Below are 15,790 nucleotides of genomic sequence, written 5' to 3' on the forward strand. Positions count from 1 at the left end.
AAATCCGGAGATGCGGAATGGTGCGGAACGGAAGCACAGAACGGAACCCTATGGAGAGGTTCCATGGGGTTTCATCCCGTACTTCCGTTCCGAAAAAAGATAGAACATGTCCTATCTTTTTGCAGATCGTGGACCCATTAAAGTGAATGGGTCCGTGATCCACTGCGGCTGCCCCATGGTCAGTGTTCTTGCATTGCGGCCCGCAGCACGGCCACGGGGTTCGTGTGCAGGAGGCCTAAGGCATATTGGTACACCATAGACGTTTCCAGGGTGCAAGTGCCCACGGAGAGGGCTCTGAGTGCCGCCTCTGGCACCCGTGCCATAGGTTCGCCATCACTGCAATATAGTGAAAAAAATCTACTCAGAGTTACTTTACCATGTTTGCCCTCTACTACATACTAATGAAAATCAGTACAGTATATAGATGTTCTCTACAGCATAGGTGTAACTATAGAGGGCAATTACATCCAGATCTGTTGTCTGAGGGGGCCACATAACCTGTGCCTGTGGTATTAATGGAACACAGTAGAAGACAGGCCCTGTTTTTTTGCATTGGGGACCAGGATGAAGTGACACACAACACGCATTCTTTTAAATGGTGGGGGTTTCAGTGGTAGGACCTGTAGAAAGGTAATATATTTTATTGTTGGTCCTAACCCTTTAGGAATATAAAATAATCCTTCATTTGTATTCAGTAGAAACCCAAAATGGAGTCAAGAGATCCTAAATCAATCTTGACCAATACTAAAACATTGTAAAAGTTTCCTGTACTGCTGCAGGTGATCAACTGTCTTCCATAAAGTGAGTGAATAGGCTTTTATACTGTAAACCAGTTTTCCCCAACTCCAGTCCTCAGGGCCCACCTACTGGTCATGATTTGACAATATGACTGGGAAGATTCCTGCACATCTTACTGACCGGCCATGCAGATCATTAAGGTGGTGACTAAGGTTGTAGTGAGGGGGATGGGGGGCAGACGGGGCACTTGCCCCGGGTGCTGCGGCTGGAGGGGGCCCGCCCTTCACGCCCAGCAGTTCCTTTCAGTTCATTTGCATAGTGAAGCAGGGAGCTGTCTACTCCCTGCTTCACTGTTCTGCTGAGCTCTGGCATTTACCCTCAGGCCACACATCATACTGCTGGCTGTGGGAGGAGCGCTGAAAGCCCAGGAATCAGCCTCCTGCACAGCCAGCAGTGCTGGTGTGTGTGGGAGCGTGTTGTATGGGAAGCAGGTAAGTATTTGTGTTTCTTTTTCTTTCTTTCATGAAGCTAAAGAGGGCACTGGGGGCGACAAGGATGACATAACTACAGTGAGGGGCACAAAAGTGGGCATAACTACACTGAGGGAGCATTTATTTGGCCATATCTACAGAGAGGGGGCGCATATCTGGGCATAACTGCAGTTAGAGAGCACAAAAGTGGCCATAACTACAGTGAAGTGGTACAAACTGGGCATACCTACTGTGAGGGGTACAAAGATAGACATACCTACTGTGAGGGGCACATAGGTGAGGATATCTACTGTGAGGGGGCACAAAGATGGGCATATCTACTGTGATGGGCTCAAAGGTGGACATAACTACTGTGAGGGGGCACAAAGGTGGACATAACTACTGTGAAGGGGCACAAAGATGGGCATAACTACTGTGACAAGCATAAAGGTGGGCATAACTATTGTGAGGGTCCACAAGGAGGAGATACTGTAACTACTGTAAAGGAAAACAAAGGTGGGCATAACTACTATGAGGGGCACAAAGATGGGCATATCTACTGTGATAGGCACATAGGTGGGCATAAATACTGTGAGGAGCACAAACATGAGCATAACTACTGTGAAGAGCACAAAGTTAGGCATAACTTCTGTGAAGGGGCACAAAAATGGGCGTAACTACCGTGAAGGGCACAAAGGTGGGTGTAACTACCATGAAGGAATCAAAAATCACAGAAACAGATACAAAACATCCTGCATGATATGATAAATGAATATGTGGATGTGCATGGCAACATTTATAGAGGAAAAAATCACGGAAATAGATGCAAACATTATATATGGACTAAGCCCTCACTCTGATATTAAAAAATCTGATACTCTCACCCAAAACATTTTGATCAAAAGACATCTGTGCCCGCCTACCTTCACCAAGGCCTCAGTCAGGTCCTACTCTAAACCTACCTATGCCGTTGGGCATCTACATTCAGGAGAGCAAACCCTGCACATATTGTGTGCTGCTCCTAGTTACCTAGTGAGTATAACTACTGTGAAGGGGCACAAAGATGAGAATAACTACTGTGAGGGTGAGCAAAGGTGAGCATAACTCATGTAACGGGGCATAAAGGTGAGCATAGCTACTGTTAGGGGGCACAGAAATGGGCATATCTATGATGGGCACAAAGGTGGGCATAACTACAGTAATGGGCCACAAGGAGGACATAACTACTGTGAAGGGGCACAAAGGTGGGCATAACTACTGCAAAGGGCACACAAATGGGCATAACTACAGTGAGGGGCCAAACTATTATGAAGGGGCACAAAGATGAGCATAACTAATGTGAAAGGGCTGCAAGATGGGCATACTGTGAGGGGGCACAATATGGGCATTTATGCTATAAAAGAGGCACAATGTGGGCATAACTACTGTGAGGGAGCACAATGTGAGCATTTCAGCTGTAAAGGAGGCACATTGTGGGCATAACTACTGTGAGGGGGCACAATGTGGGCATTTGAGCTGTAAAGGAAGCACAATGTGGGCATAACTACTGTGTGGAAGCACTAAGGGGAAATGCCCTAGATTTCCCCGTTATACATTGGGGTGGCTCGGTCTTACAGGACCAGCACAGTGTCCCCTTGTAGGTATTTACCAGGTATAGTCACCATCCTTTCCTTATGTGATTTTTCTTTTTTCTCTGTCACCACAGGGACCTTGTTCCAGATCCAAAGGACATCACACCAACACACCAGCAACACCCTGGATGAGGTAGGACCAGTTGGTTCTTTCATTTATTGCAAGGAGTATTGGTAACACTGTTTATCCTATGATAGATGTTATTAGGTGGGACTGGGTGAGTATAGTTATGCACTGACCGGAGTTAGAGGAGTGACTTAGTGTAAAAAAAAATTGTGCGAACCACTTAACTACCCCCTCTTTAGGTAAATTTGAGTCATTGGGCGGATTGGTGTCACAGGCGCTGTTCTGAATCCTTGTCCCAGGTGCAGGAAAGCCTAGCTACACCTCTGTTGTGACACACTCTTAGACCCTTTAGACAGGAAGACAGAAGAGGAGACCTGTAGATGTCACCTGATGACAGTGAAAAGATCTTTTGGGGTCATGTGACTGAAGTAATTTTCTACCTATGTGTTTGTATCTAGATTGCTTGTACCTGATTGGAAGTTATGGGCAGCTTCTCCACTTTTCTCTTGCACTATGTAAGATCCTCACCTGCTTTGCACTCCAGGGGAACCAAGAGGGGTCCTCGTGGAGTTGCGGGACAGGTTATGCGTGTCTCTGATGCACCAGCGCTGACCCCTTTGCGAGCCAGTGCGGAGATGCGTTCGCGTGGACATCGGAGGGGAGGACCGTCGGAGTCCCGGGGACAGAGTGGCCAGGCGAGTGACAAGACGCCGCGGCCAGGGTTGTCTCCGGGGTCTCCTGCGACTTCCGTTTCCGCATCTGGGTCCACGCGCTCGCATACTCGCGCTGAGTCAATCATGCGTCCGTGCGTACGCACGAGGGCAGGTTCGCAAAGGGATACACGGTCGCGAGTACGCGCTTCTTATGCACTTCGTCGACCAGTGGCGCATATTATACTGACTCACAAGAACAAAGTGGATTAGGGAGCCAGCCATGGGTTAATCAACTTGTGATTGCCTTAGGCCTTGTACTCAGGTGCAGGGCAATTTGTTCACCTATGGTAGTGGACACTTGGCACCCTGGGATTGGTCAGCAGGCTTTTAAAAGGAGGTCTCTCAGGGTGATCAGTGCCCACTGTTATTTTCCCTCAACCAGGTATAGGTCACAACTCCTAGTGACTGAAGACTGCCAGGAACTTTGTCCTTACAGCGGACCCAAGATCTGGAGTGACTCGACTGCCAAGTGCACAGCATCATTTAGCACTGGTTGGGACTATTCCTGGAATCTCCTTGCCTGTTTTTTTGTTATTATTCCTTGTTACCAGCAAGTGTCCTGGACGTTTATGTTTCTGGTGAATAAACACCTTTTTGCTTTCATCACTGGTCTGTTTGTTGGTGCCTTGCATTACACACTAATTTTGATCTCCAAAGTGTTGTGCCATGCACCATCCAACTACTATTCCTACTTTTTCTCTCTGGAGCACTTTGGATAACTGTAACTGTCTCAAAGATCGTAATCCTGAGGAGCAAGCAGACAGTTATCCTCTCCACAGCACAGCGAGACTAGACTCTCTCTACTGAATAGGGGCGGACCCAGGTCCATCTCCTAGCATCCTAAAGGGGCTGGGTCAAGGTTGTTAACCCTGACCTATCCATACAGTATTATTAAGATGTTACACATAACAAATCAGAACATTTCAATTAACCAAATAACAACATAATGAGTAACCCTTTTGCAGGTTCCCTATTCTAGAGGACAGCACATATCCCTGGGCAAAATAATACACTGTAGGTAGAAATAAATAAATAAAGAACACAAATCTTCTAGAATGGTCACATGCATCTGTCGCTAGTATACATTAAAAAGCATACATTAAAAACCTTGGATACCGCTCTAAACGTGAGAGGATCAGTTGGACAATATATGTGAGACAATCTGAACACATATAAGATGAAATCTGGTAAATGCGAGAATTTAACGTTTTCATAAACTTACAAGCTCCCCTGCTGTTCTAAATATATTTTTATTTCCACATTAAATTTAATAGTGATGAAATAATACTTTTGTACGATACCATTTGTTTTCATTAAACATCATCAATCATAATTCTGAATTATTATTCACTATTTTTAGGATCTCTATTTCGTATCCATCTGGCAATTTTTGTAACAAGATAGTATACAGGTCACATGAAAATTACTGGAACGCTCATTTCCTGCCTGCAGTAAAATAATTACACTTTGTATTAAAACAATGGAAAAAGATCATTTAATGGTTTCAGTTTCCATTCTGCAAATGTATTTATACCCTTTGTATTTTTCATTCAGCTACTCATATTAACCCACTAAAAATGTGTTCCGTCTGGATTTTACTTGTGCTTTCATACACGAACCTCTGAAATACTTTGAAAAGTCTGCATTTTGACATTGGCAAACAAGTCTTACCAAATAACAAAATCTTAATGAAGGCTGTGTGATACAGTATGTTAAGCTAAGACAAAAAGTTAATACAAGTTTAATGAACCCAATTAACTATTGTCTTTTAGAGACAATGGACAACTTTGAAATTAAAATTTTCATTGTTCGTTTGATTCCCAAATGCAAAATTACTAAATTTAGTTAAAAAAAATCTTAATATAACATTTCCTACCATTTTGTTTCTGAACAAGCGTGTAAACCCTTCACTTGTTGGTTGGTAGTGATTCTCAATATGACTGAATACGGCACACTCTGCTTTCTTCCTCCCTTCTTTCAGTGTTAGCTGCACAGAGGGGAGGAGGAAGTACATATAAGATGTGTTTGAAGGTCGGAGGAAACAATCCAAGGAGGGCAACTTACACAAGTTTTAGATAGCGAGGAAACATAGACAAGCCGTTTGCAGTGGGATGAAAGTAGCATCCTAGACACACAGATCCAGCATGCATTACTGGGAAGGACACATTCACATCAGTAAAGTCTGACGTTAAAGAGCAAGTTGTAAACTGAATATCAGGCATCTAAAAAATCAATGAAGGAATAAAGATTGCAGACTGATAATTAGAGCAACTTTTTTTTTTTTTACTCAAAGTAACCAATAACAGATTAAAAAAAAAAAACTGTCGAAGGTATTATAGTTTGGTCACCATTTTCAATCAATTTTAAATTGCTCCAATGCAAAAATAAAATAAAAAATGAAGCAACTTTGGAAATAGTCTTGGTTATAAATATTGTGTTGCATGTCTAAAGCTCCTATGCAGACCTACTAGTGCATCTCAGTGCATTTCAGTAATTTAATTCAAAAAGTGAAACTCATATATTACAGGTCCTTCTAAAAAAATTAGCATATTGTGATAAAGTTCATTATTTTCTGTGATGTACTGATAAACATTAGACTTTCATATATTTTAGATTCATTACACACAACTGAAGTAGTTCAAGCCTTTTATTGTTTTAATATTGATGATTTTGACATACAGCTCATGAAAACCCCAAATTCCTATCTAAAAAAATTAGCATATCATGAAAAGGTTCTCTAAACGAGCTATTAACCTAATCATCTGAATCAACTAATTAACTCTAAACACCTGCAAAAGATTCCTGAGGCTTTTAAAAACTCCCAGCCTGGTTCATTACTCAAAACCGCAATCATGGGTAAGACTGCCGACCTGACTGCTGTCCAGAAGGCCATCATTGTCACACTCAGGCAAGAGGGTAAGACAGAAAGAAATTTCTGAACAAATAGGCTGCTCCCAGAGTGCTGTATCAAGGCACCTCAGTGGGAAGTCTGTGGGAAGGAAAAAGTGTGGCAGAAAACGCTGCACAACGAGAAGAGGTGACCGGACCCTGAGGAAGATTGTGGAGAAGGACCGATTCCAGACCTTGGGGGACCTGCGGAAGCAGTGGACTGAGTCTGGAGTAGAAACATCCAGAGCCACCGTGTACAGGCGTGTGCAGGAAATGGGCTACAGGTGCCGCATTCCCCAGGTCAAGCCACTTTTGAACCAGAAACAGCGGCAGAAGCGCCTGACCTGGGCTACAGAGAAGCAGCACTGGACTGTTGCATGTCATTCGGAAATCAAGGTGCCAGAGTCTGGAGGAAGACTGGGGAGAGGGAAATGCCAAAATGCCTGAAGTCCAGTGTCATGTACCCACAGTCAGTGATGGTCTGGGGTGCCATGTCAGCTGCTGGTGTTGGTCCACTGTGTTTTATCAAGGGCAGGGTCAATGCAGCTAGCCATTAGGAGATTTTGGAGCACTTCATGCTTCTATCTGCTGAAAAGCTTTATGGAGATGAAGATTTCATTTTTCAGCACGACCTGGCACCTGCTCACAGTGCCAAAACCACTGGTAAATGGTTTACTGACCATGGTATTACTGTGCTCAATTGGCCTGCCAACTCTCCTGACCTGAACCCCATAGAGAATCTGTGGGATATTGGGAAGAGAAAGTTGAGAGATGCAAGACCCAACACTCTGGATGAGCTTAAGGCCGCTATCGAAGCATCCTGGGCCTCGATAACACCTCAGCTGATTGCCTCCATGCCACGCCGCATTGAAGCAGTGATTTCTGCAAAAGGATTCCCGACCAAGTATTGAGTGCATAACTGAACATAATTATTTGAAGGTTGACTTTTTTTGTATTAAAAACACTTTTCTTTTATTGGTCGGATGAAATATGCTAATTTTTTTAGATAGGAAATTTGGGTTTTCATGAGCTGTATGCCAAAATCATCAATATTAAAACAATAAAAGGCTTGAACTACTTCAGTTGTGTGTAATGAATCTAAAATATATGAAAGTCTAATGTTTATCAGTACATTACAGAAAATAATGAACTTTATCACAAAATGCTAATTTTTTGAGAAGGACCTGTATATACTACAAAGAAAAAATATGGGGGATTCAGCCTGTACAACCTTATGCAGGTGCAGATTGCTATGGCGAAATACAGATACAAACGCAAAAACACAAATGCAATCGCACTCTGCAACCAGCACTCTGCCCTGCCTTTATGCTGGATGTTGAATAAGGCATTGGTGTACATTTTGGCCAAAGCGTAATAAGCCACTCACCACGTCAAAGTCGCCTTCATGAGTGGTCCCTAACACTAGTTCCTACCTGTTATGGGCCATGACAGCCACACAAAGTCCAGGGAGCATAGGTACAGCATGCATGCCAAGCACACTCTGCTTTTAACCCCGTACGGTGCCATTACAGCTTTCATCAGATCCAGGGATGCAAGTACCAACATGCATGCTGAGCCCACTATATACTTCTCCTGGAGCCAAATGGCTACTGGTAGGTGCTATATAAGCAGACTCAGTTTTATACTGACTTTAAAACCAGCCTCCAGGGCATACTAACTGGTCAGGTGTGCATGACTACTTGGAGATCGCCACGCCTCCAATATATACTACAAAGAAAAAATATGGGGGATTCAGCCCGCACAACCCTATGCAGGTGCAGATTGCTATGGCGAAATACAGATACAAACGCAAAAACACAACCAATGCCTTATTCGACATCCAGCATAAAGGCAGGGCAGAGTGCTGGTTGCAGAGTGCGATTGCATTTGTGTTTTTGCGTTTGTATCTGTATTTCGCCATAGCAATCTGCACCTGCATAGGGTTGTGCAGGCTGAATCACCCATATTTTTTCTTTGTAGTATATATTGGAGGCGTGGCGATCTCCAAGCAGTCATGCACACCTGACCAGTTAGTATGACCTGGAGGCTGGTTTTAAAGTCAGTATAAAACTGAGTCTGCTTATATAGCACCTGCCAGTAGCCATTTGGCTCCAGGAGAAGTATATAGTGGGCTCAGCATGCATGTCAAGAATTTGAGGGAGATTCACAAGGAGTGGACTGCAGCTGGAGTCATTGCTTCAAGATCCACCACACACAGACATATTCAGGACATGGGCTACAACTCTAGCATTCCTTGTATCAAGCCACCCATGACCCAGAGACAACGTCAGAAGCTTCTTACTTGGGCTAAGGAGAAAATTGACTGGACTGTTGCCCAATGGTCCAAAGTCCTATTTTCATATGAAAATACATTTTGCATTTAATTTTGAAATTAAGGTCCCAGAGTCCAGAGGAAGAGTGAAGAGGCACACATTTGGTTAAGGTCTAGTGTGAAGATTCCACAGTCAGTGATGGTTTGGGGAGCCATGTCATCTGCTGGTGTTTGTCTACTGTGTTATTTCAAGTCCAATGTCAGTGCAGTCGTCTACCAGGAAATCTTAGAGCACTTCATGCTTCCCTTTGCTGGCAAATTTTATGGAGATGCTGATTTCATTTCCCAGCAGGACTTGGCACCTGTCCACACTGCTAAAAGTACCAATACCTGGTTTAATAATCACAGTATCACTCTGCTTGATTGACCAGCAAACTCGCCTGACCTAAACCCCATAGAGAATCTGTAGGGTATTGTCAAGAGGAAAATGAGACACCAGACCCAACAATGCAGGCGAGCTGAAGGCCACTATCAAAGCAAACTGGGCTTCCATAACACCTCAGCAGTAACTTATGCAAAAGGAGCCCCAACCAAGTATTGTGTGAATGCATATACTGAATATACTTTTCAGTAGGTCAAATCATTTTTTTAATTGGTCTTATATAATATTCTGAGATATTAACTTTTGGGTTTTCATTAGCTGTAATGAACACTTGAAATAGATTATGTGTAATGAATCTATAGAATATATATATATTTATAAATAATAAATCAAGGCAACTGGACTTACTGTAGATTTCTTGAAAACATTTCACTCATTCTTTAAACAAGCTTTCTCAATTCTGAGTGACTGTACAAGAATTCTCTGGGAATAAATATGTAACTGAATTCCCAGAGAATTCTTGTACAGTCACTCAGAATTGAGAAAGCTCGTTGGAAGAACGAGTGAAACGTTTTCAAGAAATCTACAGTAAGTCCAGTTGCCTTGATTTATTCTTTACAGATATACCATGACCTGGATAAATGAGAACCTTCACAGACATATAGAATATATATTTAACTTTTTGAATATAATTATTGAAATAAATAAACTTTTTTTTATGACATTCTAATTTATTGAGATGCGCTAGTATCTCCTCAGTTAAAGGTGTTGTTACTTTTGTTATATTGATGACTTATCCTCAGAATAAGTCATCAATATTAGATAGGCGAGGCCCGACTGCTAGCACCCCTGCCGATCAGTTGTTTGAAGAGTGAATAGGACGATGCTGTCCGATTGATGTGAATGTCGAAGTAAACACATTACTCGTTAGAGCGCTACATTCTCTTCAAACAACTGATCAGCAAGGGTGCTGGCAATTGGGCCCCACCGATCTGATATTGATTACCTATCCTGAGGTCAATATAACAAAAGAAGACAACCCATTTAAAGACTACATAACAAACCTGTGAGGTCTGATCCGATAATCATACTTCCTTCCATTGATCTGTCCCCTACTTCTTGCAGAGAAAGGAATTTTTTGAGCTCTTGTATATGCTCACTTCAATGTAAAAAACTTTAAAGCATGTACCATATGAATGTAAACATTTTATATGCAATACCCTAGATGTGGTTTTCTATAGAAATTTCTGAAAATCCATATTTTATAATTCTAGTCTATTGCATAATTTAAACAACAAATTCTATAGAAATTGAGTATTTAAATGAGCTGCTTGTGCTACTTGTATTAAAGTACTAAACATGATAATTGACAATGGTAGAAAAAACAAAAAAAAACTATTTTGCTGTGAGCTAGAATTTCCAAAGCAGCAATATTGTAATAGGCATTCAATGCTTTGAGTAGAACGGTCTTGGATAATTGCCATGTTTGCATATTTGCCGGCTTTCTGTGTTGGCTGGACAACTATATTTAATACCACATGTATAATAGTAAATTCCCATGTAACTTCATATAATTGCCTTGTGTGTGGCAGTAAATGGAAAGATTTCAACACTTTCCGTAACTATAAACTTGTGTGGATGTTTTGAATCCTCTGTAAAAATAATAGGGCTTTGATGGGTTATACATAGTTTAAATACCAATGGTTTTACCTCTAGGGGTGCAGCCACTTACTACAAACACAAATATATCTCCATGTACCCAGATTTGACAATTGGCTCAGGAAAACCAAACAGAACTGCTAATTATAATGACTTTAAGAGGATCTAAAACGTTTCACCGTCTCATTAAGTTCAAAGCCTTACTGGCGACAAATTGTTCCATAATTGCTTTACTTATGTGTGGTTCTATTGTTTTAGTGATTTGTGGCATTGAAAAGCCTTTCAGTAATTGTTATTAAACCCCCGTGGGCCCTATCTGGGCACTTGTTACAGGTTACTGGTACATGAGAGCTGAAAAAAGTTAGTACCAAAACACAAAGTTGAGATTTATTGGGCACAGCCTCAATTGAAGAACAGACTAACTGAACTAACAAAAACTGACCAAAAATCATCATATATTGTACCTTTTTGAGGGGCTGGTTCTGGCCATTTAGGACCTCTACTTTGCCTTTAATATGTCTCTCGTTCTCCTGATGTGTATAATGATGTTGTGCTGTTTATTACTGTTGTAAGAAAAAGTAAATGTAGGAATAAATAAATAAAACTGATGCAGAATAATTCTCCCTGCACTCTCCAATATTCTTCTATTAATAATTTTCTGCAACACTGTCCCTAGCACATGAGCGCTTGGCACTTCTTTCACTCTGCTCAGCTCACAGGACAATGGTGGAGACTGCATGGGATGAGAGTCTTATAAGGCAGTGACATCACAGCGGACGGCTATTTCTAATTGGCTCACTGCACCGCATTATGGGTGATCTCACGTTCCCGAGCTTCTTATTTTCCAGTAAAAATAAAGAGGAACACTGCATGAAGCTGTATTTCATCCGGCTAAATGCCTGTACTCACTCCATATTCTGTTGGTCCCCATTATTGTGAATAGGATCCATCGGGTGCGGGCAATGTTTGGCATATGCAGGATCCACCTATTCCTGTATTCTGTTCCTACGCTGCAACAGCATACCGAAATCTGATTGCAAGTGTGCACCTAGCCTTACCCGATGAACTGTGACAGCTGCTGCCTTTTATATAGTGTGCCATCTTTCCGCCATGGACTGGGCCTGCTGCTGTTTATTATATAATGTGTCATACCCCACTCCCTTCCCTATGAACTGCTGCCTGCTTCTGTTTCACCCTTTCCCCTCCCATTGCTGACTTACTGCATCTGTTGAAGATGAGTCGGCCAGCACTAGCTAGATGCACGCCGCGCGGGATAGGACCGGTTCCACGTACAGTTGAATGGAAGATTCCAGCAGACGTGACTTGAATGCTCATAGGAATTTTATTGTCATATAACAATATGTCCCATATTTTAGGACTGTCTAAATATGGGACATATTGTTATATGACAATAAAATTCCTATGAGCATTCAGGTCATTACTGCATCTGTTGTCTGTCTCTGTGGCAGAGCGCAGTCAGGGACTGGGGCAGATATTCATAATGCTGGAGTTGTGATACTAATGACTTATGCCAGGCTGGAAATGGTCAGTCAGATCACAGAGCGACACATTTTGGTAGATGAACAGGACCAAGACAAGGTATATTAGCCTTATCCTTAGGCAAATAGTGCCCCCTTTGTAGAATCAATTAAAAACTACCTTTTTTGTAAATAAAATACATTTTAAAACCTTTTACAAGATGCAGCACAGAACAATAAAAATATTTAATCTAACGACAACTGAGGTTTCTCTACTAGAGTCGTTCACTTTTTTTTCTTCTCTATTCGTCACAGATCGCCCAAAAAAGTTCTCCCAAAGACTGCACAGTATTTTTGGCCCGTGGCATAACTAGAGGAGGTTAAGAGGTAGCAGTTGCATCTGGGCTTGTAGGTATAAAGAACCCTCTGCAATATAACAAGTCACTAGCGTTATGAATTACAGATTTAGCATTAGGGCAAAATCAGCTGCTGCAGAATGATACATTCCTCAGCTGTTTTAGAACATCATAATACACACCTCAGCTTCTGCAGAACCCCATAATAGACCTCAGCTGCTGCAGAACACGATAATACACACTTCACTAATCATAATACTCCCCTCCGCTGCTGTAGAACCACATGATACACACCTCAGCAGCTGCAGAACCTCATAATGCACACTAATGCTGCTGCAGAACATCATAAAACACACTTCACCTTCTGCAGAACCTCAGCTGCTGCAGAACATGATAATACACACTTCACTAATCATAAAACTCCCCTTCGCTGCTGCAGAACCTCATAATACACATTACTACTGCTGCAGAACCTCATAATACACACCTCAGCTGCTGCAGAACCTTATAATACATACCTGATAGATAATACACTCTTTACTAATCATAATACTCCCCTCCGCTGTTGCAGAACCTCATAATACACACCTCAGCTGCTGCAGAACCTTATAATACATACCTGATAGATAATACACTCTTTACTAATCATAATACTCCCCTCTGCTGTTGCAGAACCTCATAATACACACCTCAGCTGCTGCAGAACCTCATATTACACACCTCATACGATAATACACACTTCAGTAATCATAATACTCCCCTCTTCAGCTGCAGAACCTCTGTCACGAAGGAAAGGGAAGAGTGCAGCCCTCTGTCCCTACCTACTTGCACGACCCGTCCTATCTGACGGCGTACAACTTGGCGGTGTTCCCTAGCTTAAATACGTGCAGGGGCCTAAAAGCAAAAGGAAACCATGAACAGAGTCAGAAAAGCAAAAGTCAAAAACCAGGAGGTCACGCAGTACACAGGGAAAAACACAATAGCAAGGTCACAAAGAAAGCCGAGGTTGGAAGCCAAGAGGTCAGTTCAAATACAAGTCGAGGTCAAAACAAGCAAGGTCTGAATATATAAAGAAGGCTGGTGAGGGTAACTAGACCAATCACAGGCAACCTGTGGCCAGCAGGCTGCCTATTTAAATAGCCCTGACTGGTGAGTCACATGATGTGGCCAGCCGAGCACCAATTCATCATTATGCATTCATCGCTCCTGCACACAGGCGGGATGCCGATGGAAGCGCATCGCCGGCTCCCCGTTACAACCTCATAATACACACCTCGGCTGCTACAGAACATCATAAAACACACCTCAGGTGCTGCAGAACATCATAATACACATCTATATTGTACCTTTTTGAGGGGCTGGTTCTGGCCATTTAGGACCTCTACTTTGCCTTTAATATGTCTCTCGTTCTCCTGATGTGTATAATGATGTTGTGCTGTTTATTACTGTTGTAAGAAAAAGTAAATGTAGGAATAAATAAATAAAACTGATGCAGAATAATTCTCCCTGCACTCTCCAATATTCTTCTATTAATAATTTTCTGCAACACTGTCCCTAGCACATGAGCGCTTGGCACTTCTTTCACTCTGCTCAGCTCACAGGACAATGGTGGAGACTGCATGGGATGAGAGTCTTATAAGGCAGTGACATCACAGCGGACGGCTATTTCTAATTGGCTCACTGCACCGCATTATGGGTGATCTCACGTTCCCGAGCTTCTTATTTTCCAGTAAAAATAAAGAGGAACACTGCATGAAGCTGTATTTCATCCGGCTAAATGCCTGTACTCACTCCATATTCTGTTGGTCCCCATTATTGTGAATAGGATCCATCGGGTGCGGGCAATGTTTGGCATATGCAGGATCCACCTATTCCTGTATTCTGTTCCTACGCTGCAACAGCATACCGAAATCTGATTGCAAGTGTGCACCTAGCCTTACCCGATGAACTGTGACAGCTGCTGCCTTTTATATAGTGTGCCATCTTTCCGCCATGGACTGGGCCTGCTGCTGTTTATTATATAATGTGTCATACCCCACTCCCTTCCCTATGAACTGCTGCCTGCTTCTGTTTCACCCTTTCCCCTCCCATTGCTGACTTACTGCATCTGTTGAAGATGAGTCGGCCAGCACTAGCTAGATGCACGCCGCGCGGGATAGGACCGGTTCCACGTACAGTTGAATGGAAGATTCCAGCAGACGTGACTTGAATGCTCATAGGAATTTTATTGTCATATAACAATATGTCCCATATTTTAGGACTGTCTAAATATGGGACATATTGTTATATGACAATAAAATTCCTATGAGCATTCAGGTCATTACTGCATCTGTTGTCTGTCTCTGTGGCAGAGCGCAGTCAGGGACTGGGGCAGATATTCATAATGCTGGAGTTGTGATACTAATGACTTATGCCAGGCTGGAAATGGTCAGTCAGATCACAGAGCGACACATTTTGGTAGATGAACAGGACCAAGACAAGGTATATTAGCCTTATCCTTAGGCAAATAGTGCCCCCTTTGTAGAATCAATTAAAAACTACCTTTTTTGTAAATAAAATACATTTTAAAACCTTTTACAAGATGCAGCACAGAACAATAAAAATATTTAATCTAACGACAACTGAGGTTTCTCTACTAGAGTCGTTCACTTTTTTTTCTTCTCTATTCGTCACAGATCGCCCAAAAAAGTTCTCCCAAAGACTGCACAGTATTTTTGGCCCGTGGCATAACTAGAGGAGGTTAAGAGGTAGCAGTTGCATCTGGGCTTGTAGGTATAAAGAACCCTCTGCAATATAACAAGTCACTAGCGTTATGAATTACAGATTTAGCATTAGGGCAAAATCAGCTGCTGCAGAATGATACATTCCTCAGCTGTTTTAGAACATCATAATACACACCTCAGCTTCTGCAGAACCCCATAATAGACCTCAGCTGCTGCAGAACACGATAATACACACTTCACTAATCATAATACTCCCCTCCGCTGCTGTAGAACCACATGATACACACCTCAGCAGCTGCAGAACCTCATAATGCACACTAATGCTGCTGCAGAACATCATAAAACACACTTCACCTTCTGCAGAACCTCAGCTGCTGCAGAACATGATAATACACACTTCACTAATCATAAA

Source organism: Bufo gargarizans, chromosome 1 (assembly GCF_014858855.1).
Source record: "Bufo gargarizans isolate SCDJY-AF-19 chromosome 1, ASM1485885v1, whole genome shotgun sequence".
In the NCBI taxonomy this organism is placed as follows: Eukaryota; Metazoa; Chordata; class Amphibia; order Anura; family Bufonidae; genus Bufo; species Bufo gargarizans.